This window comes from Lathamus discolor, chromosome 3 (genome assembly GCF_037157495.1).
Source record: "Lathamus discolor isolate bLatDis1 chromosome 3, bLatDis1.hap1, whole genome shotgun sequence".
In the NCBI taxonomy this organism is placed as follows: Eukaryota; Metazoa; Chordata; class Aves; order Psittaciformes; family Psittacidae; genus Lathamus; species Lathamus discolor.
Window position 1 is genome coordinate 26,498,117 of NC_088886.1, and position 26,716 is coordinate 26,524,832.

The 26,716-nt window shown below is 44.7% G+C and overlaps 1 protein-coding gene across 2 annotated transcripts in view; it reads left to right on the forward strand.

Annotated features, from left to right (window-relative positions):
• The window catches only part of MB21D2 (Mab-21 domain containing 2), a 63,188-nt gene that overhangs the window by 16,210 nt on the left and 20,262 nt on the right, over window positions 1-26,716 (forward strand). The window contains exons 1-2 of one of the 2 annotated variants that reach the window (XM_065674236.1): window positions 20,221-20,718; window positions 21,611-21,710. The exons of the other annotated variant lie outside the window; for it this stretch is intronic. The gene's annotated coding sequence lies outside the window, so the exon portion shown is untranslated. Of the gene's footprint in view, window positions 1-20,220; window positions 20,719-21,610; window positions 21,711-26,716 lie in introns of those variants that run through there. 2 annotated transcript variants of the gene reach the window in all.

The following is a 26,716-nucleotide window of genomic DNA, read 5'->3' on the forward strand; positions in this document are numbered from 1 at the left end:
CAGTTAAGCATTGTTCTGCCTTATTGCTCATTTCTTGCTCCCGTCTAGTTTAATTGGCAAATACTGCTTGCTTAAGTACCTCTGTTCCTGACCTTGTGTCTTCTTATCTAGGTGCTGAAGAAAGCTGTGGTTTGAGACAGTGCAGGGCTTGTGTTCTCTACAAAACATACTTAAAATCATTCCTGGTCACCTTGCAGCGAATCTATTTCTGCCCTGCTGATGACCTGACTTGCAAGCTGAAAATGTCTGGGTAGGATTTATTATGCTCTGACCATAAAATTTTAAACTCCTTTTAATGGTAGATGTTAAATCACTGCTGTCCCAGTTCCAAGCTCTGTACAAAATTTCTGAGTTCTTGGGAAGGCATTTCCTCTGCCAGCAGCCTTTAGTTTCTGAGAAGGACATCAGTAAGTTACAGGGCTGTTCACAGGACAAGGAAGTGGTAGTCTGGGGAGGGACCTGTATGCTGGCCAATGTCCAGACAGCTGTGTGGCTCTAGAGATCAGAGCCAGGCAGATCTGGTACTGCTGTGGTATGATGGAGGGATGTTTGTATTGGTGTCTGGGTGCAGACACTCCACTGGGACACAGTGATTGACTGGCTCTGTTCTTGGCTTTGTTCCTCCCCGACTGAAGCATCTTTGACGCAGAAAGAAAACTGAAAATCAGTGTGTTGGCACTGAGCTGCTTGCAACAAGTTATTTTTTCTACATGTCTAATAAATACTGAACCGTTCAGTGTTGTCACTCAGTGTTGCTTTGTCCCTTGCTGTTGGGAGCTTCTGTATAGATTTCCCTTGAGATTGGGTAAACAAAGCCATAAAGTCCTGTGACTCAGTGTACAATGCAGGGTGCTTCCTTGATTATGACACGAGAGGTTCACTCTTCTAGCTGAGGCTGTTGTTTGTCACCTTTGCTTGGAGAGCACCAAAAGCACTAAAACAAAATCCAGTGTTTTTCAAACCACATAATAGTCTTAAAGCTCTTTTCAGCTACTTGGAGACAGCTGTGGCAGGTGGGCAGGAGATGATTTCCTTGCCAAGCAGGGGGAGATGCCGCCTTCTGTGTTGCATGTGTTTGTAGGGGAAGCAGAGAGCTCCCCAGGGCTTCCCACTCTCAGGCCCATGCATTTCACACTGCTCCATCTTCCTCACAGGGGCCTAGCACAGCGCTTTCCTTTTCATCAACAGCAGTACTATACAGTGTGTTTTGCTTTCTTTATCCCAAAGCTGGACATCGTACAGAATAGTCATTCAACACTAGGCAGGTGGGAAGTGTTCAAGATCAGCATATCAAAAATGGCTGAAAAATTTTACAGTATGTTGTGATAGTTTTCCAGAGCTCATGCTTGGCCAAACCAGGATAACCCCAGTCCTTAATACTTGATAGCAGTGTTCTCAATGATTGCAGCTAGAAGCAAAACTCTGTACTGGAGTAGCCATAAGTTTTAAACAGTCTTGTATTTGATAATTTTTCTCTTCTGGAAGATCTGTGCTCTTGAACTCTGGGATTATTTCACTTTGCGTACAGTGGAAGAGGTGGGCTATCATCAGTAGAGGCTGGTAATACTGGACCAGGGGTTTAAGCAGAACCGCCTTCAGCAAGAATCTTTCTCTGCATGGGTCTGTCTGTCTCAAAATAAACAGAGTCTGACTTTTTCTCTGCTTATCCTCACACCTGTGAAGTTTGAACAGACCATCTTAATGGCACTGCCATGTGTATGTCTTCTTCCCATGTTAGAAAGGAAGGTGCTGAATATGGACATCCCCGTGTGCATGCATCTGTCTGCCTGGACCTGTCCCTCAATTAAGCTGGAGCTGACGTCATATTTGAAGGTCAGCTGTTTTATAACCTAATATTACCTTTTTTTTTCCCTTTCCTTCTGGGTTTATTATCTCCCTCCAACCTGCAGCTTGGCACCATCTGGTGCAGGCACACAAGGGACAAAGATTAGAGGAAAGTAAAGCAGCTTTGTTCACTTCCCCCATTGCTTCTGATGTACAGAGAAGCCAGCAGTCTCTTAGAGTATTGAATTTTAAGCGGTGGGGCTTGATTCTGTTAGTTGTCTAGGGGAGGGAGAAATACTCTGTGCTTACCTGCGATCTGTCAGGAAGTGTCTCAGGATTCCTAAGGGACTTACTGTGGCCACAGATTGCACTTTGCTGCATGTTATTTTATATTTAAGTAGTCTTGTTTTTTATGGGCTGTTTTTCCTAGCACCCATGTTTTCCTTACCAGTGAATTGCCAGAAGCACTCCTACATGAGGTACACACACAGTGCTAACCTGGACTACAGCCTGCTTTTGTAGTGAAGTGCTGGGAACACCTGAAGTGCATTTACAGCTGACAGGGCCACTGGACCAACACACCACAAGCATGTTCTGCCACACAGGGATTCTCCATGTTCCCTGGTGGCATCTGTCTGCAGATCACAAAGCTACGTATTTACTTGTCCTTCTGAAGCCTACAGTGAAAATGCACCAGTTGTTTCCATTTCAAAGGCAGGGTTAGATTTGCACTCAGGCTTCACCCTTTCTCCCATCCTCCTCTCCTCTTTTGTTCCATCCATCTGGAGGTGTGATTGCTCTCTGTCCAAGCTGTGTGATGATTGTTTTCTCTAAATCTCTTTTCTTTCCAATAATAACATGGTAATAACTCAAGAATGCTGATCTCTTAGGCCAGCAGGGTTACTTGCGAACTAGCATCTTTCTGTTTCGCTTCAATGTTGCAAATTTTGCACTGGGCTGTTTGAAACAAAGTATCTCTAGCCATAAATAACTATTGTATTTATGTATTTGGAAAGGATGGCTAATGGCTGCACACTGCTTGGATAGGAATATGCAAGCCCAGTTATGAAAACATTTGGCTGAATGTGATTCACAGTATGTACATGGCACTGCATCATAAGGCATCTAGTATGCATATAGACTCTTTTTGTCCACCTTTGCTGCATAGCATTCTGCTAAACTGTGATTTTGTCAGATCAAGGATGCTTTGTACAGATTCCTAATTCCTGGAGACAGGGTGAACTTGGAGGCTTTTGGGGAGATTTATTTTTCCTTTTTAAAGAAAAGATTTTGTTTTTAAGACCATTCTTGAAGCAATTTTGGTTACTGGCCACAGCAGTTTAGAGCACATTCTGTTTCCTGTCCAGACTGGCACGGTTTTCTCAACACCTTGCAAAATCCCTTTGTGCTGGCTTGCCACAAAGGAAGGCTAGATCTAGGAGATACTGAAATGGTGACTGAGGAGGGAAAAGAAAATGGAAGGTTTGACTTTTTTTTGCAAGCTTGCTTAGTTTTTTTTAGTGTCCCAGAGAAAAGGCTGATTTTTTTTTTTTTATTACTTGGGTGATAACATGGCCTATGCAGTCTAAAGTGCTCCTAGATGTATCAACTCTGTACTTCTAGTGCTCTCTGAAAAGATCTCTTGCTTCCCTTGTCAAGGACAGCATAAGACAGCAGTGCTTGGCTTGGATCATTGTGAAATCCCCTTATCTGCCTGTTGTCACTTTATTTTTATTCTAATTCTTGTCTTCATTGGTATGGAAAACATGCAGCCAAGGTTGATGAGGACAAAACTTAAGCTACAGTCAGTCTATACTTGACTCTTTGCAGCTTTTCTATAAGAAGGAATGTGAGTAAGCAAAACTATTAGATTTCTTTTCTTTTACTTTGTTTTTCTTTCTGTCCCAGTGTAGTAGGGAGTTTGAATCTGCCTTTCGAAAAGCTGAGAACTCAGTCACTGATCTGAAATGGTGTACTGTGCCTGTTGGTACTGAGCAATCTGCAGGCAGCTCAGGTTCCTCCATCTCTTAGTCTTTTCTTCATGATGTCAGGAGATGCATACACCTTATGATTACCACAGGTGAGGTTGTACCTGCCAGATTTCCAAATGTCAGGCTTCAAAAAAGAGACAACATGATAGCCCTCTTTGCTTCCCAAGATTTATGCCTCAGAAGAGTATTCTGCTCACAGACTTTTTCATGAAGCTCCCAGAGCTGTGGCCAGACACCCACACTATCTTCAAGGTCTTCTCAGGGAATGAACCGTCAGTACTGTGTCATCTGATACATCCAGCAAAGGCATCCCACAAATGTCAGCTGGCAGTAATACTTAAACTAGCATTTCATGTTGAAACAGAGGCTTTTGGTTTATATTGCTAGTACATCTAGGAGTTCTTGGCTGGGGACAGAGTCCTATAGTATTCAAATCTGTGCAGAGATTAAAGGACAACAGTAATCTTTCCTTTGAAGATGCCTTTAGGATATAAGCAGCAGAAGCATTTTAAGTAGCCCTGTACCTTCTGCTACTTTGTTAAGTTTCACTTTCATTGGGTTGTTTTAATCATTGACTGGCATGTTTGCAGTTGCTCGGCTATTTGATTGCTCCTCTGCATCTCAGCAGAAATCCCTGCTGATCGCCTTTCAGAGTTTCTTTTATTTGCTTCTGGAAGTTCCCTGGTTGAGGAGCTTGGCAGGGGTTTGCTCATTGTCTCTAGCAATAATTGAGCTGGTTTAGTGAGTTACGGAGAATAAACTGGATTTATTTCCCTTTTGCAGTCTGGACTAGAAAAGCTGATTCCCTTGGACTACTGCACGTTCAAGGCCAAGAGCCAAGCTGCTATCACATTTGCCTTCTCCTCCTGTAAAATTGCTAAAGAAAAGATGTTTTCCAGATCATGTGTGTGGAACAGATGTGGCTCACATTACCAGATGATTCAGCTAAAACTGGTGCCAAAACATCTTCCAGAACTCTCAGCTGGCTGTTGGGTTGAGAAAGGGAGTAACTTGATAGAAATGCTGGGCTGGCTCTGCTGTCTGTGTCTGTAACTGCAGCTATGTCAGGTACAGTTCCCTTTGATTTAGCAAAGGTCTAACAGGGTGATGGGATGAGGGGTGCACACAGAGGTCTTGTGCTATGAAACCAGAGAGGCACTGGAGATACCTGTCCAAAACTGGGTGCTGCCAGCCTGGGGGCATGACAGAAATACAGAAATGCAATTGGAATAGGCTTGATTAATATGTGGAGGTGCTTACACATAGCTTGTGCCAAAATCAGACACTGCTTCTACCACTCCAAGTGTTCTTTTATTGTCAGACACCATCAGCATAGAGATCACTGGGGTCTTCTTGGCCAAACGTATTTCCTTCCACCTTCTGCCGAGATGGAGAAAATTCTGTTTTCATAAATAGGAATGTAATTAGCTCACCTATTTCCCCCTTTGTAGTCACATTTGGCAGTCTCCCAGAAAGCTAATGGAATAAGCTTTTTTTGAGGGTAGATGAATACACAGGCTTATGCCAGAGATGGGAGTGGGCGGCCACCTGGAAGTGTAGCACCGTAACTGCACATTTGTTGTTTAGAACTTGCTTATATGTAGACTGAGAAGTGCAGAGAATGAGCAGAAGTGCTTGATCAAATTCAACCAATAAGTATTAACAGTGCAGCTCTTTGGACTTTACTGCTTATGTTGTAAACCGGAGCACTTTAACCCTAAATCAGGTTAAACTTTTATACATGGGTGAAGTCTAGGTGAAGTGTGCTGCTGTTGGTGCTTGGGGAATATAGCCCAAAGTGCAGAAACTGGTGGATTTGTAACTTATAATAGGGAAGTATTAATCTCAACTGATGAATAGCTGAATTAGGCATGGTGTTTGCTGCACAGAGAGTGTTTATGGTTGACTACAGAATAGTGAGTCTTGGCATTGCAGAATGTGGAGTCTACAGTGTTCTGTCTATGACTGACAGAAATCGCATTTGTGCAGAATGATTGCAGGGTACCACTGGCCTTCAGGAGCCAGAACATGGGCTGCTAGCAGCCTCTCTTACGGATATATCAAAGGGAAGAAATGTGTACAGGGAGGGATTTTCTGCCCTCTCTGTTCCCAGAAAAACTTAAGCTCTGTCAGAGATTTCTGCTGAAATCTGTACACATTCTGCCTTAATAAAGGGAACTAACTGTAGGAAGAGCTGTGGTTTGTTTCTGTGACTGCTGAGTCAGGAGGGGGTGGAGATGAAAAATGCAGAGTTGACATGCTGTTCCTATGGAAAAGCTGTTCACACCTTGGCACAGTAGTTCCTCTTGGTATCTGTCCTTTGGGAGCTCTCTCTATGGCTCAGCAGCCCTACCTGCCTTCCATTAGAAATAGGGATACTTCCCTATTGTTCCTTGGTGTTCTGGACTGTAGTCTATAAACCAGATCTCCTGTGCCAGCAGGCAGAACAGGCAAAAAAAGCAGTCTCTACTCAGTGCCTCTGGTCCATCTCCTGGTAATGTGGGAGAAGTCAAGTGTGGTATGCTTGGGCTACTCCATACTCCTGTAACTTTGGTGTTCCATGGGAGATGGTTGTCCTTCAAAGGGTAGGTGGTGCTCCACTGTATCCCATGCTCTGCGCCTATAGTGTCCAGCTGCTTGTGGAGGAGACAGTGTTTGCACAGTCTGCCTTGCCTCTTTCTATGTAATTAATAAATAAGGCAATTGGTATTCCAACTGTGCCTCTTGGGTTTCTGCGATGTTGTGTCTTCCGTTCTACACCCAGCCACTGAAGATTTTCATGCAGCTCAAAGTGCAGGGTCTGGTGCTTTTAAAGCAGGAGGCTTGGCATCATTGCAGGTTATTAAGGAGAGGCTCTTGTCAGCAAAATCTTGCCAAGATGCTTGTTTTTGTTTTTGGGTTGTGTTTTTTTTTTTGGGGGGGTTTTTTTTTTGGGTTTTTTTGTTTTTTGTTTTTTGGTTTTTTTTGGTTTTTTTTCCCCAGAAAGGCTCTTTCCTGCCTTTGACTGTGTCTGAGCAAAAGATGGCACCAAGCAGCAGATAGACTGGGCTCCTACTGCAGTTTCAGTGGCAACTCTTTGTTAATCACGAACTGCATCTCTTGCCCTTTTTGGCAATGCTGACTGAAGAGCTTGCAGTAGAGGCTGGGTCAACAGCACTTTTGTGTTGCTACCAAATTTTCTTTAATGTACTTTGTGGTCTCTTATATTTCACTTAGAACTGCATGTATGCTCTAGTGCTAAACAGTAAAATGCTGAGTATTGCAGGCTGCGGTATGCCTTGTAAGTTAAAAAACACCCAGTAAACATAAACCCAAGGCCAGGTGGATGCAAAGATGAAGCAAAATGTATTTACCAAGGTTTTGTTTTTGTTTTTTTTTTTTTTTTTTAACTCTTATCCCAAAGATTTTAAATGGCAGTGTGGGTGCTAATTGGATAAAGAGGCTGGTTTGTGTATTCGAAGTGTAAAAGTTTTCAGTTACTTGCATTCTGAATAAGTTGCCACAGTATCAGAAGTCTGCAGTTCCATCTCTATCCCTGTGACCATTGAATAATGGAGAGAATGCAGTAGGCAAAAAACATAATTTCGAGGAAATTAATTTCTTTCTGCTCCACCTCTTCCTGTGAGGAAAAGGGGGGGAAAGGCACAATGAAGACATCTGTTCCTTTGAACCCACTCACAGACTTGCTGGGAGAGGAGGAGAGCCTATTGCTGCTGCTCAAGTGGTTGCTAATCGCTGATTGTTGAGTACTGAGGGGGTGAGCTTTTATCCCGTTGACCTTCTTAGGGGATATTGAAAAGAAGCTGGCACTGACCTCTGCCAGGATTTAAATCCAGAAGACTCAGAATCCCTTTGTGCCCCTTTCAAAGATGAGGTAAATCTCTATGGTAGCCACGCTCTCCCCTCCACCTCAGGGTAGGTGCCTCTTCTGTAAGACCCACATGGTGCGTTCTCCTCTTCTGGATGAGCCCTTCACTGCCAGTATATGACCACGATCTGGGCTGCAGCAAACAAAACAGGAGTCCTGCAGAAAACCCAAAATTATCTCGCGCCCTGGTCTCAGACTGAAAGCATGCCCTACCTCCCATCCACATTTTGCTCTTGTTACATGTAGTGCTTAAAATCTTGTGACCATAAGGCTGTGGGGTCCTCCCCATCCCCCTACTCCTCCTTCCTAATCTCATTGTGCTGCTTAGTCACAGTGAAGACCACTCTAATGGGTTTAACTGGCTCCTGGCTGGGTTTGTTGTGCTTTCTGTTCAGCCTGGGGTGGTTGATGTAAGTAAGAGATCAGGTTGCAAACACCTACTGCTTCAGATTCCTCCTGTTGTGTCAGCAGGTGCATGCATGAATATTAGTTTTCCCTGTAAGTGTCATACCTGGAAACAAAAGCTGTGTAGTAACCAGCATGTTAAAAGTTGCCAAGGAGGTGATACATTGATATCAAACTAATAAAATGTGTCTGTCAATCCTTTTATGAGCTCAGCCGCAGAATGCAGGGGCAGATGGTACCTTGGGAGTTTTCCCAGATCCTTAGAAGTGTCTTTCAGGCATAAACCGATGGTTGTGGCACCCACTGACACCAGTAAGGTTGATGGGGAGTGGCATTCTTAACTTGTAGATTTCAAGTCTCCTGTGTATTCTTCCATGACATTCTCCCTTAGCTAGTGGGGAGCTGTCAGAGAAATGGCCATCTGGGAGACGGTATGAAGTCTATAAACCTGGAATGTTTGTTCAGAGTGGTAATGGTTCTGCCTTAACCAAAGGTAACAAGCAGGCAGCTGCTAGAGAAGAAAAATGGCTTTGTATGATGATGTGAAAACTTGTGAACCAGGAGCCTTCTGGAGGGTATTTACAGAGCTGACTGTGTTGAACAGAAAAAGTCTCTTAGGGGTAGGATGGACACAGAAGTATCTCTGTATTAGTGAATGGGATGGAAACCCAGACTCTGCTGAGCAGAGGCATCCAACATGAGAGAGAAGTTCCAGGGCACTGAGTGCAATGGCTGATGTCTTCTTTGTGAATGCATGCCTAGTGATTGTGACTCGGCACAGCTGAGAGCTGCAGATACACAGTCCCTGAAAACATTCTCATACAGCCTCATAGAAACAGTCAGGAATCTCTCTGGCTTTTCAGCTTCTCTGCCAAGGTGTAAGTTCGATGAACCCACACAGTAGAGAAATAGGGACTTAGTGTAGGTGTCACTGGAGCGTGATAAAGTGATTTAAAGTCATGGCATTCTGTAATTTGTGGTTATAAACCATAGGGACAGACATGTTATATTATAGAGGTGAGAAAGTAGTACAGGAGCCACCAAACACCTCTGTAAACTATAATGGATGACATACTATGATGTCACCCATTGCAGCTGACAATAAAGGTCAGTGGTAATGGGTAAAGCAATAGGTGAGGGGAGAGGCTGATAAACTGAATTAATCTTATGAGCTAAACATGAGCTTGTTCCAGAATTAATCACTTGAAATGTTAAGCAGTGAAGACTGTTGTTAAATGCAGTGGCCCAGGAGGCACAATCGTCCCACACCTCAGGGACCCTTTGAGTGTAGGATTAAAAAACAAAGCATGAGAAAGAACCTTGTGTTTGTCTACCCAGTGTTTTTATCCCCCTTCTCTCTTATGTCATAGAGCATCTTGAGGTGCTGGGAAGAGCTTTTGGAGACAGATTCACCCTTAGCAAGAGGAATAGGAGGGAAAACCCAGCACTCCTAAGTCACTAAGCTCCAGAGGAGGCAACAAGTGCCTCTAAACAACAGAAGAGTGCTTGATGTCAGCACAAAATGGTGTAATATGTGCAAGAGCTCATCAAAGGAGAGGAACACAAAGCCAAGGATGTAATAGATGGGAGGCAACCAACAAAAATGGCATATGTCTACTGGTCTGTGGGTGAAGTGAGCAGCTGAGTAGAAGGATGATGCTTCAAGGAAACCTTGTGAGGTCAGGGATGGAGCTGCTCTGTCATTAAGTGTATGATAGTACCAGAAGCTGATTTGATTATGCCGATGGCTACTCTAGCAGCATGTTTGCATAGTTTCAGTGCAAAGCTATAAGCAGAGACAAGCAGGAAGGAAGAAAATAAAGGTCAAAGTAAGTTCCTTTGTAGTAAATGCACTAAGTTGATTACAAGGATGTGGCAGATCTCAGTAATAGGTTGCCACATATTCCCTAGGCTGGGTTAGTTACAGTTTTAACAGAGATAGAAAATAAAGCAAAGCAAAGAACACTGGTTAGATAAAAAGGGATACTCTGCCTACCCAGTGAGCAGGAATTCAGACCGATAGACTTTAATGGTGTGTTTGGGAAAGGTTGGATCATACGCGCTAACATCAATAGCTCTTCTCGTTCTTGAAGCCCATTGCTTACCTGAGGTAAATCTGAATATGAAAATGTAAAACTTAGCTAATTTTACTCATCTGTCAGGGCACTAGATGGGAGCAGACCTTTCAGTCTTATTTAGAGGAAGTTACAACACTGCCTAGCAGCAGTGGAGCACTCCAGCACAGTGCACAGCTGAAGCCCTGCCAGCTTGACCAGGGAGCAGTGGTATCCACTTGGCAGAAAGCCACTACCTCTCCAGGCTCAGCACTCCCCATGACTGATACAGCTGCCCAGGCAGAGCTCCAGTAGGAACATACTGATACCCTGGTAGTGAGCACACCTGGAGGGGTGTGCCCAGGTAGAGGGGCTGCTCTGCTTAGTGACAGAGCTCCAGGAGCCAGGGGAGTGGGTTGAGGCAGGGCCCAAAGAGTGGTGGTGAATGCAGTTAAATCTGTTTGGTGGTTGGTCACAAGTGATGCTCCCAAGAGCTCAGTACTGGGGCCAGTATTGTTTAATATTCTTTATCAATGATATGGATGGAGGGATAGAGTGCACCCTCAGTAACTCTGCAGGTGACACCAAGTTGAGTGGGAGTGCAGATCTGCTTGAGGGTAGGAAGGCTCTACAGAGGGATCTGCGCAGGCTGGATTGATGGGTTGAGGCCAGTTGTATGAGGTTCGACAAGGCTAAGTGCCAGGTCCTTCACTTGGGTCACAACAACCCCATGCAATGCTACAGGCTTGGGGAAGACCGGCTGGAAAGCTGCTTGGCGGAAAAGGACCTGGGGGTGTTGGTTGACAGCCAGCTTGTGCCCAGGCAGCCAAGAAGGCCAATTAGCATCTTGACCTGTATCAGAAATAGTGTAGCCAACAGGGCCAGGGAAGTGATTGTCTCCCTGTACTTGGCAATGGTTAGGCTGCACCTCAAATACTGTGTTCAGTTCTGGGCCCCTCACTACAAGTTAGATATTGAGGTGCTAGAGCAGGTCCAGAGAAGGGCAGCAAAGCTGGTGAAGGGTCCGGAGCACAGGTCTTATGAGAAGCGGCTGAGGGAACTGGGGTTGTTTAGCCTTGAGGAGGCTCAGGGGAGACCTGTCACTCTCTTAAACTACCTGAAAGGAGGTTGTAGTGAGGTAGCAGTTGGTCTCTTCTCCCAAGCAACAAGTGATAGGACAAGAGGAAAAGGCCTCAAGTTGCACCAGGAGAGGTTTAGACTGGATATTAGGAAAAATTTCTTCACTGAAAGGATTGTCAAACATTGGAACAGGCTGCCCAGAGAAGTGGTAGAGTCACCATCCCTGGAGGTATTTCAAAGATTATGTAGATGTGGTGCTTAGAGACCTAGCTAGAGTGCTAGGTTAACTTGATGCTAGGTGCCAGGTTGGACCCAATGATCTTAAAGGTCTCTTGCAACCTAAATGATTCTGTGAGTCTCTGAACATCAGGAATGCAACCTGTACTGGGAGTTTGTCTTGGAACAAGCCAGGCTAGTTCTTTCTTTTCTCTACCGATTCCTAGCCAGTACTGAGTCAATAGTTAAGATTTATATGCAACACTAGTAAGGATTCCACTGTGTGCTGGGACTTAGAGGACACTTGAAAGGAAAGGTTGGAAAACAGAACCTGTGAAGTATAGTCCTCCTTTGTCCTTTTCTTAAAGTACTAACCTTGGGCCTGAAATGTCCTGGATAGAAAACATTGCTTCTAATAATCCATGATGCTATTGGCCTCATGGAAATGAAATCTCTATGCCACTCTGGTCTCTCCTCACCCTGCCTTTCAAGGCAGAGTTTGATGCTGCTGGTTCCAACCAGAGTGGTGCTGCTAGGAAGAGCAAACAAAGGGTTGCAATAGTGTCCTTGGAGCCACTGCCTGGCCCTGCTGTAGTCCAACAGGCTGAAGTCAGGATTCTGAAACCCTTTATTAAGGCTCATTGTGCTCTCAAGTGTGAGTTTTCCTGTTCACATTACCCAGGGTGTGGTGTGCAGAGGGACGTCTTAGCACCCTGCTAGCTGTTTGACTAGCTCTGTGCAGAAGATGGGTTATTTCTGATTTGAGAGTTGTGTTGAGTCCAGAGTTGTTTCTGGTATTGCTTCACTTTGCTTGGCCTGAGCTGCTCAAGGAAAGAACTACAGCACAGGTAGACTTGGTCAGGGACCCTGAGAAGTGAACTTGAAATCTCTTCATTCTGCTTCAAAACAGAAGAAAAGAAATGTGATATGAATGTCCAATCAGGGCACAGGTTATTGCCCACACATTTCTTGCTGAGCAGAGCCCACCCTTGGGAGCTTGTACCCAGATTCCCAATGGGACCCATGTCAGATGGCTCCTAAGGAACATGAGTAGCTGCTGTCCTCCACAAAGTGTAATGTCACAGCCAGTGTGCAGGGAATCATAGAGCCCTTTGGCCACTCTTTAGATGATGTTGATGCTCAGTGCTGCTGTCAGGCTGCCTGGGACCCAGGACAGAGGCAGGCTTTGGGGAGTATCACATCACAGGCCACAAGGAATAATCTTTTTCTGGTGTCTTGGGGCATGCAATTGCAAGAAACCTCAGGGTCTTGCATCCTCTCCTGAAACAACCAGACAGCTGATTTTACAGGCAGGATGGTAGGCTCAGTAGGCTTCTACTGTGAGGTGGTTGTACCTCTAGTCTGACTGATGTGTAGCTGTCTGTAGAGTCAGATGGACAGAAAAAGTCTTTTCTTTTAACAAATCCCCATATCTTCCCTTTTGTCCTGATGGCATTCTTCTATTACAGCTCTTCTTACTTATCTCCTATAAATCAGCTTTAATTTAGTAGTGCAGAAACCAGACAAAGTTTGTCAGTTCTTTCCCCTGGAGCAGGATTTATTAGCCAGCAGTGCTAGAAGGGACATGTGTGTGCTGGTGCGTTCCTCTCTTTGCCCTATTCTCTGTTATGCCGTGGGATTTGTCTTGAGTGATAAATACTGATTTCACTTACAGAAACAGTCTGCCCAGACCTGTCTTTGGCTGGTAGAGAAGGTCTGATTTTTTTTTTTTTTTCATCATCAGACCTAGGCCAGAATATAATCTCTCTCTTCCTTTTAAAGCAGCCGTAGAGCGGCCCAAATTGTTGAGATAATGCTGTAGGAAAGAAGCAGCTTAAAATAATGAACTCCTGACTTGTGGCATTTGCTACTGCATTTTAAGAGGAGTCTCCTCTTCGTGCTAACCTCCTTTTTTCCCCCTGATAGGAATGGCAGTGAATGGGATGGAAAGGGTGATTATGATAAGAATTCTGGTTGTCTTCCATGCTGCAGAAGAATTACAGGCACCAGCAAATTTACCAGGCGGCCACTGAAATGCAAGCATTTCCCATGACCCATAGTTACAGCATGGAGCTTGTTGCTCTAGGACACTTGGAGGCCAGAATACAAATGGGTTTAAAAGGAGTTGTGCAAATCCAGAAAGAATTTTTCTGTCGGTGGCTATTTAGCATTTACAAGTCTGCATGCAGAAACAAGCCAGACACTGATGCAATCTGGGGAAGGTGTATCAGAGGAGGTATTGCTGTAGGCTACTCTGCCTTTTTACACTTTCCCCTGAAATTTCTACTCCTTGTCACTGTCAGACAGTCTGTGGTAGATGACGTGACCCAGGATGGTTTTTCTGCTGTTGTTGAATGCTGACTGTTGCTTTGTCACTATCTCTCTCCCACCACTGGCATTTTTGTCTTTGCCCAGAGACTTTTCACTCAGGCATCCCAGTTGGAACCTGCTTGCATGAGGCATCATCTTAATAAGCACTGGAGCTCAAAAGTTCCCTTTTCACACAAGTAGGGCAGCTGCTCCAGTGTGGGTGAGAGAGGAAAGGTAGATGCAAGTATCATGAGCAATAGGGGTGTTTAAAAATAAATGGCACAGCAGTTTATTTGTGCAGACAGATCATCTGTTTTGTTTTTTAGACCTATGTGTGCTTCTCTGATGTGCTTGCCATTTGCAGATTGATACCTTCTCATTCCTCCTTCGTTTACTGAGCCCTTGTCTTTGGCACTATCACTGCAAGAATCTCTAAGTATGTAAAAGATAAATGTTAAAGAGATAAATGCATCAGTTTTCTGGTATATTACACTGCCCTGACTCATAGCAATGGAATATAAAGTCCAACCCCCTATTAGGCCTCTCTTTTTCAAGGGGCCTGGATATGAAACTCAAGAGTTTTGCTACTGGGAAGGTGATGCTGCTTAGTGTTTAACGTGTGTCTGGATGGATGGCTTGTATACCATAGGTCCTTCTGTCTGGGACCAGCCAGGGATGTGCTCTGTAGCAGACTGTGTGGGGCACAGATTTTCTTAAGGATTTTAATCCAAAATATGTAATTCACAAAGTTTGCCATGCTGGAACAAATGTTATGATCAAACATGAACAGCTTTTTGTGAGCCTGTTTGGTTGTGTTGTTTTCTACCTTCCTCTCCTCCGCTTGCTATGCCCTCTGCTAATTGCTTTCACGCTTATCTGATATTTCTTAGTAGACAGAAATATTGTCAGCCATTCATTAGATGCTTTGGATCTCTGTTGAAATTGCTTCTTCCTGGCAGGGTTTCAGGCTTTGGTGTCCTGCAAAGCTTCAGGGTGAAGAGAGATTTCCTGTGTTAGAAATGCTGGTCTGTGACTTGTTATTGGCTGCAGTTGGATACTGCTTGGCCTGGACTACTAGGCAAAGGCGTCCTGACAGTGTTCAGTGATGGCTTTTTCCTCCTACTAAACACAGCACACTAATATTGCTGGCTTTATATTCCAGTTTTCTTTCTGATGCATGCGCTTGTCTTTCCCTCAGCCTGTCACCCTGCTCTTGTCACCTTAGCACCCACTATGGGGCTTTGGATGACACTTTCAAATGCACACTGGGTCACTCTACATCTCCAGCAGCAGGGCAGACAGATGGCTTAGCTGATTTTTTGAAGGCCATACATACGTGTAGGTTACTTTACTGTGTTTCTGTGTCTTTAGTGAGCCTGTGTGCTCAGAGATAATACAACGCTAGTCTATGTGCTATAAAAATTTGCAACATAAAGCTCTTTCATTAAGAAGAACTGTTGATTCCTGTAGGACTACTTGAATGTTTCATCTAATCTTCCTTCTCAAACCATCACATTAAAATGTGACTCTATTCTCAAAAGCTGCATGCATAGCCTTTCTGGCATGTGCAAATGGGGTGCTATTCATTTTACCTTAGCTTTATTCCCTAGCTAGTCAGAAGTTCATTTCTTTATTCATGTTTATTTATTATTTGCAATGCCCAGACATGTAACCTCATTGGTTACCTTATTCTGTAATCAGTTTTTCCTGTCTAATAGGGGAAAAAATAAGCACATACTGCAGTTACAAATTGCGAGCATGCTTATGTATCTCAGCATTGCCTGTGTAGCTCTTCTGCAGCTTCGTGTCTTGTGAAAGCTCACAGAGTAAATGTTTTATAGAATCCAATCCAGTTCCCACTTAATGGAAGAAATCTTATTGGTTTCAGTGGCGTATGGATCAGTCTTCTAATCCTATGAAGGAATGTAGCTGTATTCTTGTGTGAATTTTAGCATGACTGTATGCTGAATGCCATAATCACTGCTGCAATATTAGCCTGCATATTTTCCATCAGGGTGTGAAATCATCTTGATGTTTGGAACTGCTCAGATATTTTTCTAAACCATTGCTTATCTCTGCATGGGAACACTGTGCTGTAATAGCCTTAGGACTGATTGAATATTGCATGCTCCTGTACTGTGAGTTCCCCCTTAATCCAGGGGATTCCTACAGTCTTTTTGAAAACTAGGATAGGGAAAGGGGAGGAGAATGTGAGAAAGATTTTTAAAAGGAATTTTTAATGAACCTTTGCAGACAAACAGTTAGGTATTACAGGTCTGTTAGTGTATTTTTTTTTTTTGTATAAACCAACTGATGCCTTTGATCCCATTCTGTAGATTTCTATCATGTTTTTAATCTTTGTAGCATTATTGAAACACATCAGAGATCATCTGCTTTCTCTGCTTCTGCACCGAGCCTGTTGCTTTCATGCAGTGTCAAAATAGTGGCTGCAGATACTCATGTCACATTTTCTGTAAAGAACAATCTTCTTAATAAAACCAAGACCATGCAACTTCCCCTTCCTCTGGATATAGCTTTTCTTTTTCTGTCTGTAAAACCTGGTTAATTTTTAACCTTATTTAGTTTTCTTTGGAACTGACAGCTCCAGCTACTGAAGTGTCACTTCTCTGAAACAACTTTGGAAATAGTTTTCTTTACATGGCAGAGTGGATGCATATCCCTTCAGGGTGGTAGAGGGCACAAGCTACAGTGTGCTGGCTGCCTTGGTTTAGTTCCTGTTTCAGAGGGATTTTTTTTGCTGTAGTGTTGCATTTCTGCTGACCACTTGTCAACCTTTCTGTATCAATTTGCATGGCAGTGGGGCAGCCAAATGCCACCAAATCAGAGGGTCAAACAGGTAGTAAGGATCAGCTGCAATGGCTGAATTGGGCAGCTGAATATCTGGTACCCTGAAGTCTTAGTGACCTTGTGCAGCACTACAGCAATGTTTTTTTTTCAGAAGGGGACCTACCTTTCACTCTTTCCTATGGTGAAACAGAGCCCCTTTTATGGGCTCATCCCAGTATGCTGGTAGCATCAGGATAACAAGAGGTGTCAATAGTGTCTTCCCAGGCCTTTGCTGGCAGATGAAAGCACACCTTCCTTAATCAGTGCCTATTTTTTCTGGCTTTTGTTGCTCGGAGTGACCCACCTACCCAGCAATGGCAATGAGCTGTAGAGCCCTGCCATCCATCCCGTGGATGTGGAAATAACAGCTTCCAGGCCACTGATGGTGACAGCTTGGGGAGAATTGTCTTGGCACAAGGAGTGCGGAAGTGCTTAACTCACATTTGGTGCCAGATGTCTGCTTATTTCTGGCTACTGGAGCAATGCCAGCTCTGGGATGGGTGTGGAAAAAGGGATTTGGGGAGTTGAAAGCAGGATGGGGAGAGGTGTCACTGTCTGTTCCTCAGTACCTTACAGGTTCTTCTCACAGCAGAAGGCTTAAGGAGCTGGGTGTCCTGCTGCAACACCCATGGGCAGCCCTGTGATCTGTCCACAGACTCACTCCTAACTACTCTTCCTTTTTAACATCCACATGAAATATGTGGGGTCTGGCCTCACACGTGCTCAGCATGAAGAGAGCCAGAAACGTGCCTCTGAGCATGGGAAACACACTCTTCCTGGGAAGTCTGGTCAGGAGCACAATTGGAGTAAGTCAGATATGGATCACAGGATCAGGATAATGATTAGTCCTGCCCTTCACTCTAGTTGTAATTAGCTGTGGTGATGTCACCTTCTGCTCTGACTTCTCGCTGGCATTAATTACAGAGCTGCAAATTTCCTGCCTTTCTCTTTTCATCTCTTTCTGGGAAACTCTGAGTGTACACCCTCTGTTTAATATCTGCCACTAAACTTTCTCAACATATGCTACATGGCATGACCTCTCACTTGTAGCACCACCTGGGAAAAGGCTTGATTGGGGTGCTTGCTCAGGTGCCTTTCTGAATGTGAACGTTTCTGGGCTAGGAATGCTCTCTCTGCTTCTCTTGAGCTTGTGTCCTTCCTATCCCATTTCATTTTGGATTCAGTCCTGAGGAGCAAGAGATGTTTAAAACCCAAAGTGTTGTTACCCCTCCCATTATAGGAATTCTGACCCCTCTAGGAAACACAATTTCTCTAGTTAAGCTGAGCTGTAGCCTTAATGCTAGTAACTGAGGAGCTGCTAGATGAGCCTGTTTCTGTTGCAGGTATTCCCTCTACTGGTGGGATAGGGTTCGAAAAGTCTGAACTGGAGCAGCTCTGCATAGCTTGAGTGGCCTGGGATCTGTCCTAGCCCTGCAAGGGCCGTACAGCCCTCTGGTTGGACTGTGCTGCTGATGGAATCTGCCCGTGCAGCTTAAACCTTGCTTCAGGGGCTGTGGCTTGAACCCAACTAGTAGTGGTTTATAGGACATTTTTTGGTGAACCCTCATTAAGCTCTGTGCAGCCTCTAATCATTGGGGTCAAACGGGGAGGGTAAGAGTACCACTACAAGCATGCAGGAAGAAGATAACAGTGATTGGGCTAGGAGTTTAATTTAGAGGAGAGGTGGACTTGGTTTGTTGAGCACAAATGAGATCCTGGGATCCAGCAATGTCAGCATGAGCTGTCTGGATTTATAACCAGTTCAGTGTGGGCAGTCCTGTTTAAGTGCTGAGGCTCCAGTCTGGCACCCTGAGCCAGACTGGTACTGAGAGAAGGAAAGGAGCCTGTCTCCTCTGTTGGGGTGCTCCTTTTAGATGAGGGTATGCAGGGCTGCTGGCATCCCTGAACAGACTACCCTAGGCAGCTTCTGTGCTATACATAGAAGCTGACATGGGATGTGAGGAACCAAGAATCTGCACTAATACTCCTCCATTTAGAGAAGATCATAAAGACATGGTTCAGATCCTGTTCTGAGGAAATTAAATCCAGAGCGTCTGTAGTGACATTTGAACAGTTTATTTTGGTATTGCTGGATGATATTTGCCCCTGATCTTCATACTTGTTTTGCAGCCATTTGTTTTCCTGAATGTCTTCTGAGTCTTATTCTCATTTTTCTCTGTATAGACCTCAGCAAGGTGGCCTTGTGGCTCCTTCAGTCAAGCATCTCCCAGTCAATCCTCCTTTTGTTTTGGGTGTCTCTCCCCTTTCAAGTGGGGTGCGTCTATCACAATGGATCCGTCAGTAACATGAGGGGGAACATATCCCATAATCAGGAACATTCTGTCTAGAGAGAAGTGTTTATTATACACAACTTGTTAGGGACTGTCAATCAACCAGGCTCCCTTTGTTACTCCATAATGCATCATTAATGATGGTTGCTGCTGTGCATTTAATTTCATTGCACACGAGGGCCTTGTCTCTGTCTCCCCATCCCCTTCCCCCTCTTTATAATCACCAGCACAGAAGAAATTAATAAATTGATCCAGGGAGGGAGAGCTACAGGCTTGCTAAAGGCTATGTTTGGTGTCCTTGCTCTTACTCTTGGAGAAATCTCTAGGATGTCAGTAGAGCTATTCTGGGGTTACTACTTGCTCTGCGTCCTGAGGAAGAGGATTGGTATTTGCCCACACACAAACATGAGTATGGATAACTGGACTTCTAAAGAAAGGGCAGAGGTATCTCATGAAACATCAGTTAAGTGCCAGTAATGCATAGGCTGCATCCTTTTCAGCTCTTCGTTTCTGGCCCTGCCCCTCTGGATCTTTGAGCCCTGAGAACATGTTGATGCTTTGCTGATTGTCATTTTCCTCATTCAGCCCAGTTCAATTGAAGAAGAATATTCAACTCCTCCAGGGCTTATGAAAAGTGGCTGGGAGAAACAAGCTCACTGGAGGCTATAAATTCATGAAAATAGTCAGTGCCCCCACAGAATTTTGCAGCAAACCACAAATAGTTAAAAAAACCCAACCCTGCAAATCCCAGTTAAGACTGATAAGAGGAAAGGCTAGTTGTAGTGTGTTTTATTTATTAAATAAACCTAACTATATGGTTTGGGATTGGCCTTTTGGAAGCCCTGAAGCTGATTTTCCTCTACTGTCAAGTTTGCAGCCTTCATCTGCAGCTGAAATTTAGCATGCCAGTAATGGCTAGGATAATTCTGCCTTCTGGCTGGAGTCTGCTAATTGGTTTTGGTTGGTCTCCCTGTCTCACTTCTTTCTGTCTGAGTGTCTCTAGGGCTTCTTTTGAGCAGAGAGGGCCAAACCCTGGTGTGAGCTATGGATACCAAACTCTGGTTTTGTCACACATTCCAGGATTAGAAGTTACTCAGATTGCCTGGGTCTTTTCCTGCTCTGTGGAAAAATCCAATTCTGTTTTGTGGTCCTGAACCAGCTTCCTGGTGTCAGTCTCAGTACCAGATCTTGCTAAGTCCTTTTGTAGTGCTGCCTGCTCATATGTTGCTCAGGTGCACAAGACACTGACAAGTTTGTTCATGTGGGAACAGTGGTTTGTGTGGTCATCCAGCGTGAAAGCAAGGAATGACTTGCACTGAGGGTAAGACACCCTCACAAATATTTCTGTTCCATTCTCCTTGTTTTTTTCCAAAGGAGGTCCCCTCCTTGTCCTAATACTTGTTCCACAGAAAGACCTGTAGTTACTTCCTGTCAGTCCTGAGGACACTACGTAGCAATTGGAGGAGAAGGAAATTTGGTTAACTTCAGACGGACTTCTTTAATTGTTTCTCCCCACATTGTTGGCTCCAGGCCATAGTCTTTTGGGATTTCCCCCTGGCAAACAGCTTTGGCAGAGTGCTCCAGGCTGGATTCCAGCTTGTTCGCCTTTGTCCTGTATTTGTTGGGGCAGCCAAGCCTGATTGTGGGTTTCTGGTGTTGCTGGATGGAATCCCATTCCTGTCCATCTGCATGGGCACAACCTCTCCCTTGGGTAAAAAGGAGGGAAGGGGAAGCTACACGACTGTCCTCCACTGGTTTACAAGAGAAAAAAGCTTCCCTTTCTGCTCATGGCCAACAGTTTGGCCTTTCAGTCAAGAGAGTATCCTGTTCTGGAAGGCAAAGGCTATGAGTGGGGCTGTTCCAAACACCTGGTAAGCAGAGCTGTTGCAAAAACCTTTGATCATTTTCCATCTGAAGGGAGTAACTCACAAAACTGCTTTGCCTCAATTTTCCATTGTACAGGAAAAATAACAAGTTTTGACATTTCTTTTCTGGAATAAAAAACTGGCGGCTTTTAACAATGTTTTGCATATTTTCTATTTGCTGTTCCTGTGCCCAACTATCTGAAATACGTTTAGATTCTTCCTCTTGTGAATAATTTTGGTAGTTTTATGTCCTTTGTTTCAACTGAAAAGGAAGTCAAATTTCGGAATGTTTCAGTCATGGACATAACGTATTTCTGACTTCTGTACTGCTCTGTGGATTTGTTTGATATTTAACAAACACAGAATTTAGCACAGAGGAGCACAAATCCTCCACAGAGGAGGACCTTTTGTTTCCATTTTTTTTTTGGTAGGAGCCACCCTTTCACTGGAGTCACATTTCTGCAATTACTTTCCTACTCTAAGGTTACTTTCTCCCTCCACACAGCACTAATTCTGGGGCTTCCAGTGGCCTGCGAATGGAGCAAATGGGCTTTTGGTGCTGGGCTGTGAACCCATTTTCCCAGGATAAGAACATGCCACTTGAATTAGAGGACTCGCTGTGCATCCATCATGGTGCTGGGGGTGTAAAGTGCCTCTCAGTGTGATAACTTGTAGAGTTTATATAATTTGGCAGAGATCCTAAATGCACATCACTGGGAGGAAAGTATGAAGATGTAGCGACCAGTCTTTCCTAAAAGGAAAAGAAATTGTTAGCTTAAAATTTTGCTGTAACTCTCTGGTTTCACTCTGTAGGCTAAATTCAGTCTTTGGATTTCAATAAGCATATGTAGTAAAAAGGATTTACCAATATACCTGCTAATACTTTCTTCTCTTTTAGAAGGTTCTTCAGAGAAGACCTTGTGATGTGATAAACTGGTGCTGAATTTCATCTACAAGACAAACTGCATGAGAAGCTTAACAGTCTAGGTCTTTTGATGGTAGGAAACTGAGCAAAAAGTTTTGTATGAAAATGAAACTCAACTTTATATTCTGAGCTTTTGCTGTGTTTTGTTCCTTTACATCCAGTGAGTTTTCAGTCTTGCTTTATCTTGAGGATGGAGCTATAAACCTTGATACTTCCCCATCATTCAGGACTACTGTAGAGCAAGTAATAAATTATGGAGTCTTAAATCACTGCTTGGAGCTGTAACATCAGATCATCATCCCCTTTAAATGTCTCTGGCACAGGCTCACTCTGTCTGATTTTCATGTCTCACCAGTTGCTATTTTTACATGTTTTGTATGGGAGAGGCTGCACCAAATAAAGCTATTCATTGTAGTAAGTGCTTGCGGACTTTAAAATGGCTCCCACTCTGTTGTGTGCCTTATAACCTGAATTCCCAGCTCAGCTTTTTCCCCATGCCAGGAAATGCCTCCTACCTTTGAAACTCCTCCCAAGAGATGAAAGATTAGCTTGATGCTGTCAGGAACTGTCATTTTAGGCAATTAGAAATAGATCAGCTGACACCTGGTAGTTTTGCAAGTACCTTGCTTTCCTGCAACTGCTTCATTTCTGGCTGGTTTTGATGATTACATGCAGGGTAGCTCTCCTTCATTACCCACATGCACTCTTTGTTTCCAGCTGCAATTTTCTGACTGCTTTTTTGCTGTTGGTCAAGTTTTTGGTAGCTACTAATGCTGCTGTGAGGTAGCTTTATTTGTAGCATAAGACAGGTGGAAGTGGCAAATTTCTCCCCCCTAGTTAACCTGGTCTCTGAAGAAGGAAATGGAGAAAATAGAAGTTGTTATTGCTGAAGGGAGAGCAAACAAAAAGCAGCTTTTATTGTCCTAGAGATCTGTCCTCTACTAGGACTGGGAGGAAACACGTGCATCGATAGAGTGAAACTCTTTGCATGCCCTTTGGCTATGTCTTTCATTAGGAAGCATCTGCCAGCCCTCTGCTGAGCACTGATTCCAACCCACCTGTCTGGTCTTGTGCTATCTCCATATAGGTGCTTCTGCTTTCATCTTTTTCTAGGTTAAATATTGCCACCTGAAATATACAGTTCCCAGAGGAGACAGTCAATGTTAGTAAAAAGCTAGGATCTCTTTCTTTGCATTTTAGGTTGAATTTGGATTATAAAATCAGTGTGGAAGAGTGAGCGGGAGACTGAGCTATGGTACTAGGAGGAGTAGAGACCTCTTTGGTGACCTCTGCATTGCCTCCAAAGCATCCTGGATGTATGTGAAATTACAGACTCCAGGGTTTAGTTATGCTGCCAGCTCCATTTTGGCTTTCTCCTCTGTCTCTGAGCCTGTATTTTAACTAAGTAGAGGTAGCCGGCGGTTAACCAGAATGCTCTACCATGAAGATGTGCTACCCTAGATAATAACATTGTTTCTTCCAAACTGTTGTTTGAAAGGGGTCTCCTTGACAACTAAGTTTCCTGGCAGGGATCTGTTGTCACTGGATGGAAGCTAAACAGAGCCTGGAAGGTAACCAAATGCCAGGAGCTAGCCTGTGTGCTATGTTAGACATCTTCAATGGCAAAGGCAGAGGAGGGTCTTCCCACTTCCAGAAATAGCGAGGCAGTGAGGCTCTTGGCTCCCTCTGTGCACGTAGATGGGGGGAAGGAAAAATGAGCGGTCTCAAGGAGCATCGTGTTCAAAACCGTGAGCCCCTGGGGGAGCTTTTTCTGGGAAGGTCTGAAGGGTGGAAGGCTCACTGAGCAACTGTGCCCCTGATGCATCAGCTGAGTGCTGAAAAAGGCCAGGACTTGGACAGATGGAGTAATGGAGATTGGAAGGGGGGAGCCTGGCCTTACGCCAGCCTGTGGAGTGGGGTGGGCAGATCAAAGAGAGGAGCTGGAGGAGGGTCAGAGGAGGATAATCCTTGAGCGGCGATGAAGGCTGCAGCTGTTGGTGTTACAGCATGGCATTGCAGAGGTTTTCTGCTGCTGTGCTGTGGGCATCAGCAGAAGTCTGCCAGCCCTGAGAGCTGGGTGAAGTGCCTGCTTGAATGTTTCTTCCCAGTGCACCAGTGGGCAAGTGGGGCACTCTGGTGGGAATGATTGACTCACACTGAGCAGGGAAGTGAGCAAGGAGCCCAGCAGTAAAGCTGGCGAGCCAACTGAGGGCTCTCCAGGCCTCTGGAAGCCACTTGCCACTGTCCTTGGCAGAGGCACCCAAATTGTGCTGCACTGCAGGACCTGGCAGGCAGGCAGTCGTCCCTGTAATAGAGCCTTTTGCTCCTACGCTCTATGGATTTCTAACTGCTCTAGTACAAGTTGCTGCTCTTTTGCTTTGAGTCTGAAGAGAGTTTGGCTGGGTAGAAGATATGTGAAAGGGTATTAGAAAATCCAGCAGAATTCCTGGTGTGAAAGCGTGCATCTAGAGTATCATAGCAAGGCCTTGCTGAGAAAAGGTGCAGGGAAAAGATACACTGCATCCCTGCCCTCCAGAAGAGCTCTCTGCCCTTAGAAGAATCTGCCCTGCCCTTGCCATCCCTAGGGCTGCAGACAGATCACTTTTTGGAGTGTTTTCCCATGACATCACTGTCCTAGGCAGCAGTACATGTTATCCATTTCCTAGTACTGCTACCTTTCCATCTCCCTGTGTGAGGCCCAGTGGGTTTTACTCTGCAATTGTTTTGCCTGGTAAATTTGTAGAGAGGGCTGATGTCAGCCATCCACAGGGAACTTCAAAGGGAAGAGCAGTAGCTAGTTTGCTAAAATTGAGGCACTCACAGTCTATGAATTGGAATCTAAAACTCTTGGTGTATTTTATTTCTGTTCTCTTCAGCTTTTTAAGTCTTTCTGAGCCTTGCAGCTGTGATGAGTAGGAGTTGCTCAACTCTTTCCATAAATTTAAGCTGAGTCTTTCGCCCTGTCTTTGGACCACAGAAACCGGGGTCTTCAGAAAAAAGACAGATGCAGAAGACAAGTAAGAATTGGCAGTGTGGCCAAGTGCTGAGTATTGAACGGTTGACAAGTACTGCAAGCACATCTTTGCTTAGTGCCAGGACCTGACTGCAATATACTTGTTTGTGGCTCAGGATTTGAGGCTTTGGGAGGCACAGATTTGTAGGTGTCTGTTAGGTTGGTATGCAGAGGTGATGGATGAGAATGGGTCTTCTCTGTCATAGCCAAAAATGGTTTGTAAAAAACCATAACAGTCGTTGCGGCCCAGCTGGCAAGGACTGTTGATAACTACTGTCTTGAAGGTGCAGACAGGTCTCCATTTTCTTCTTTCTGTACACTGGGAAGTTTGAGACCTGGCCAGCAATTCTGTGTGAGAGCTGTCTAAGACCAGCCCCAGCCTTGCTTGTTCTCACTCTGCAGCTTGGGATGCGCTGTAACAGGCACATTAAATAGTTACAAAGGGTGTGAATAAGCCCTGGGAAAGAGCAAGCAGGCGGCTTGCTTTATGTTTGCTTCCCTGTGTTTGTGTGAGTCATGGAGCTGGCAGTGGTCCTGTTTTCACCTCACAGAGCAGAAGAAAGTCTGTAAGAGCCCCACACTAATTTGCTGAAAATAGCTGAAAGCCAGGCTCTTAAGATACTCAGAAGAGATTGCAACTCCCCTATCGATTATTTTCCTCCCCCCTTCAACTTAACAGCTTTTAAAAGACAGTAATCCAGGGGAAGAGTATGCATGCTGCCCACAGTATGTGGCTGGCTGTCCCAGCTATTGCCTGGGTGGTGCATGTGTGTGACCTTGCAGGGTATGCATCAGTGTCTACAGGGCCACTAGTGGGATGGTGTGTGGAGACAGAAACTTGAAGTAATCGAGAAGTGATAAAAACTGCCTTCCTTGTTACCCTGGAGGCTGCTGGCATGCCGTGCTGCTGTCATGGCAGCTGGCTCTCCACCATCACACACCAATTCTGCCCTGAGCAGTCAGAGACCAAGGTGGTTTACACCTGAGCTGGTGCAAGTCTGTAACTGTTACAGCATGCCCCGCCATTCTCCAGTGCAGGGTCAAAATACCAGCTGAATGCCTTGCAGTGGTACCAGCTCATAATTACATTTTTTGTTTTAGTTTTAAATTCTAGAGTGGTATGAAATTTTATACTGTCATTAAAGATCCAGCTTCTGGAGCCAGTAGATGATGCTGTGAGAATCTCAGCCTTGTCTCTGAGCAGGCGAAGGAAAACTGTAAAGGCAGTCTAACAGCTTGTAGCCCAGGGGCAAAGGTGGCAATGAACCTGTGCTCCTTCCATGTTTCCATGGGCCAAGTCCATATATGACCTGTTACAGGTTTTGAACACAAAGGTTGGCTGAGCAGCCTCTGATCTAGCCGGCACGTTGGGAAAAGCTGGAGGAGTGCTTTTACTTGCAGGATAGAAGGCTTGCGTGATAGCCACATACTCAGATCAGCTCAGCTGAGCAGAAGGTGAAGTAGGTGAGAAAGGCTGCTGTCACTTAAGCCATTGGTGTGGGAAATGCAGCTGTGGTTTGGGTGCTCACTGAACCAGGGCTGTTTACATGCTGAGCATCTCAAGCAGGTGGGAGAGCCAGCCATCTCCCAGCATTCGCCCTTATGCAATCAAGCGATTACTCTTTAGCAACAGAGGATCCTCTGAAGCCCAATTCCTGTGTTTCTTCCCTGCCTTAAGTAGTCTTTACTTCACTTGTTTCCATGTTTGTTTCTCCTGTTACACAAACTCTGGTCTCAGGACTCTGAGCTAAAATACTGGGCTTTCAAAAGCATGACTCTGAATTGCAGTCTCTGGCTTCTCTCTGCTGCATGCTCAGCTCATCTTTGGTAGAGTGAGCAACAAAGTTGAGGAGCTAGTGAGTGTTGCTGTTCAATGCTTAAAACCATGTGTGTTTTCTGAACTGCCACAGTTTTGATTTAATCCCAGACCGCTCTCCACTGGATTCAACAATTATTCATTGAGGAATATGCAAGCTTTGTGGTCACATGTGGGCTCTGTTTGGCACTTCATTCACTTTTGGTTCCCCTGCTGTTTTGCAGATGTGTGCCTGCTACCCCAACTTCCC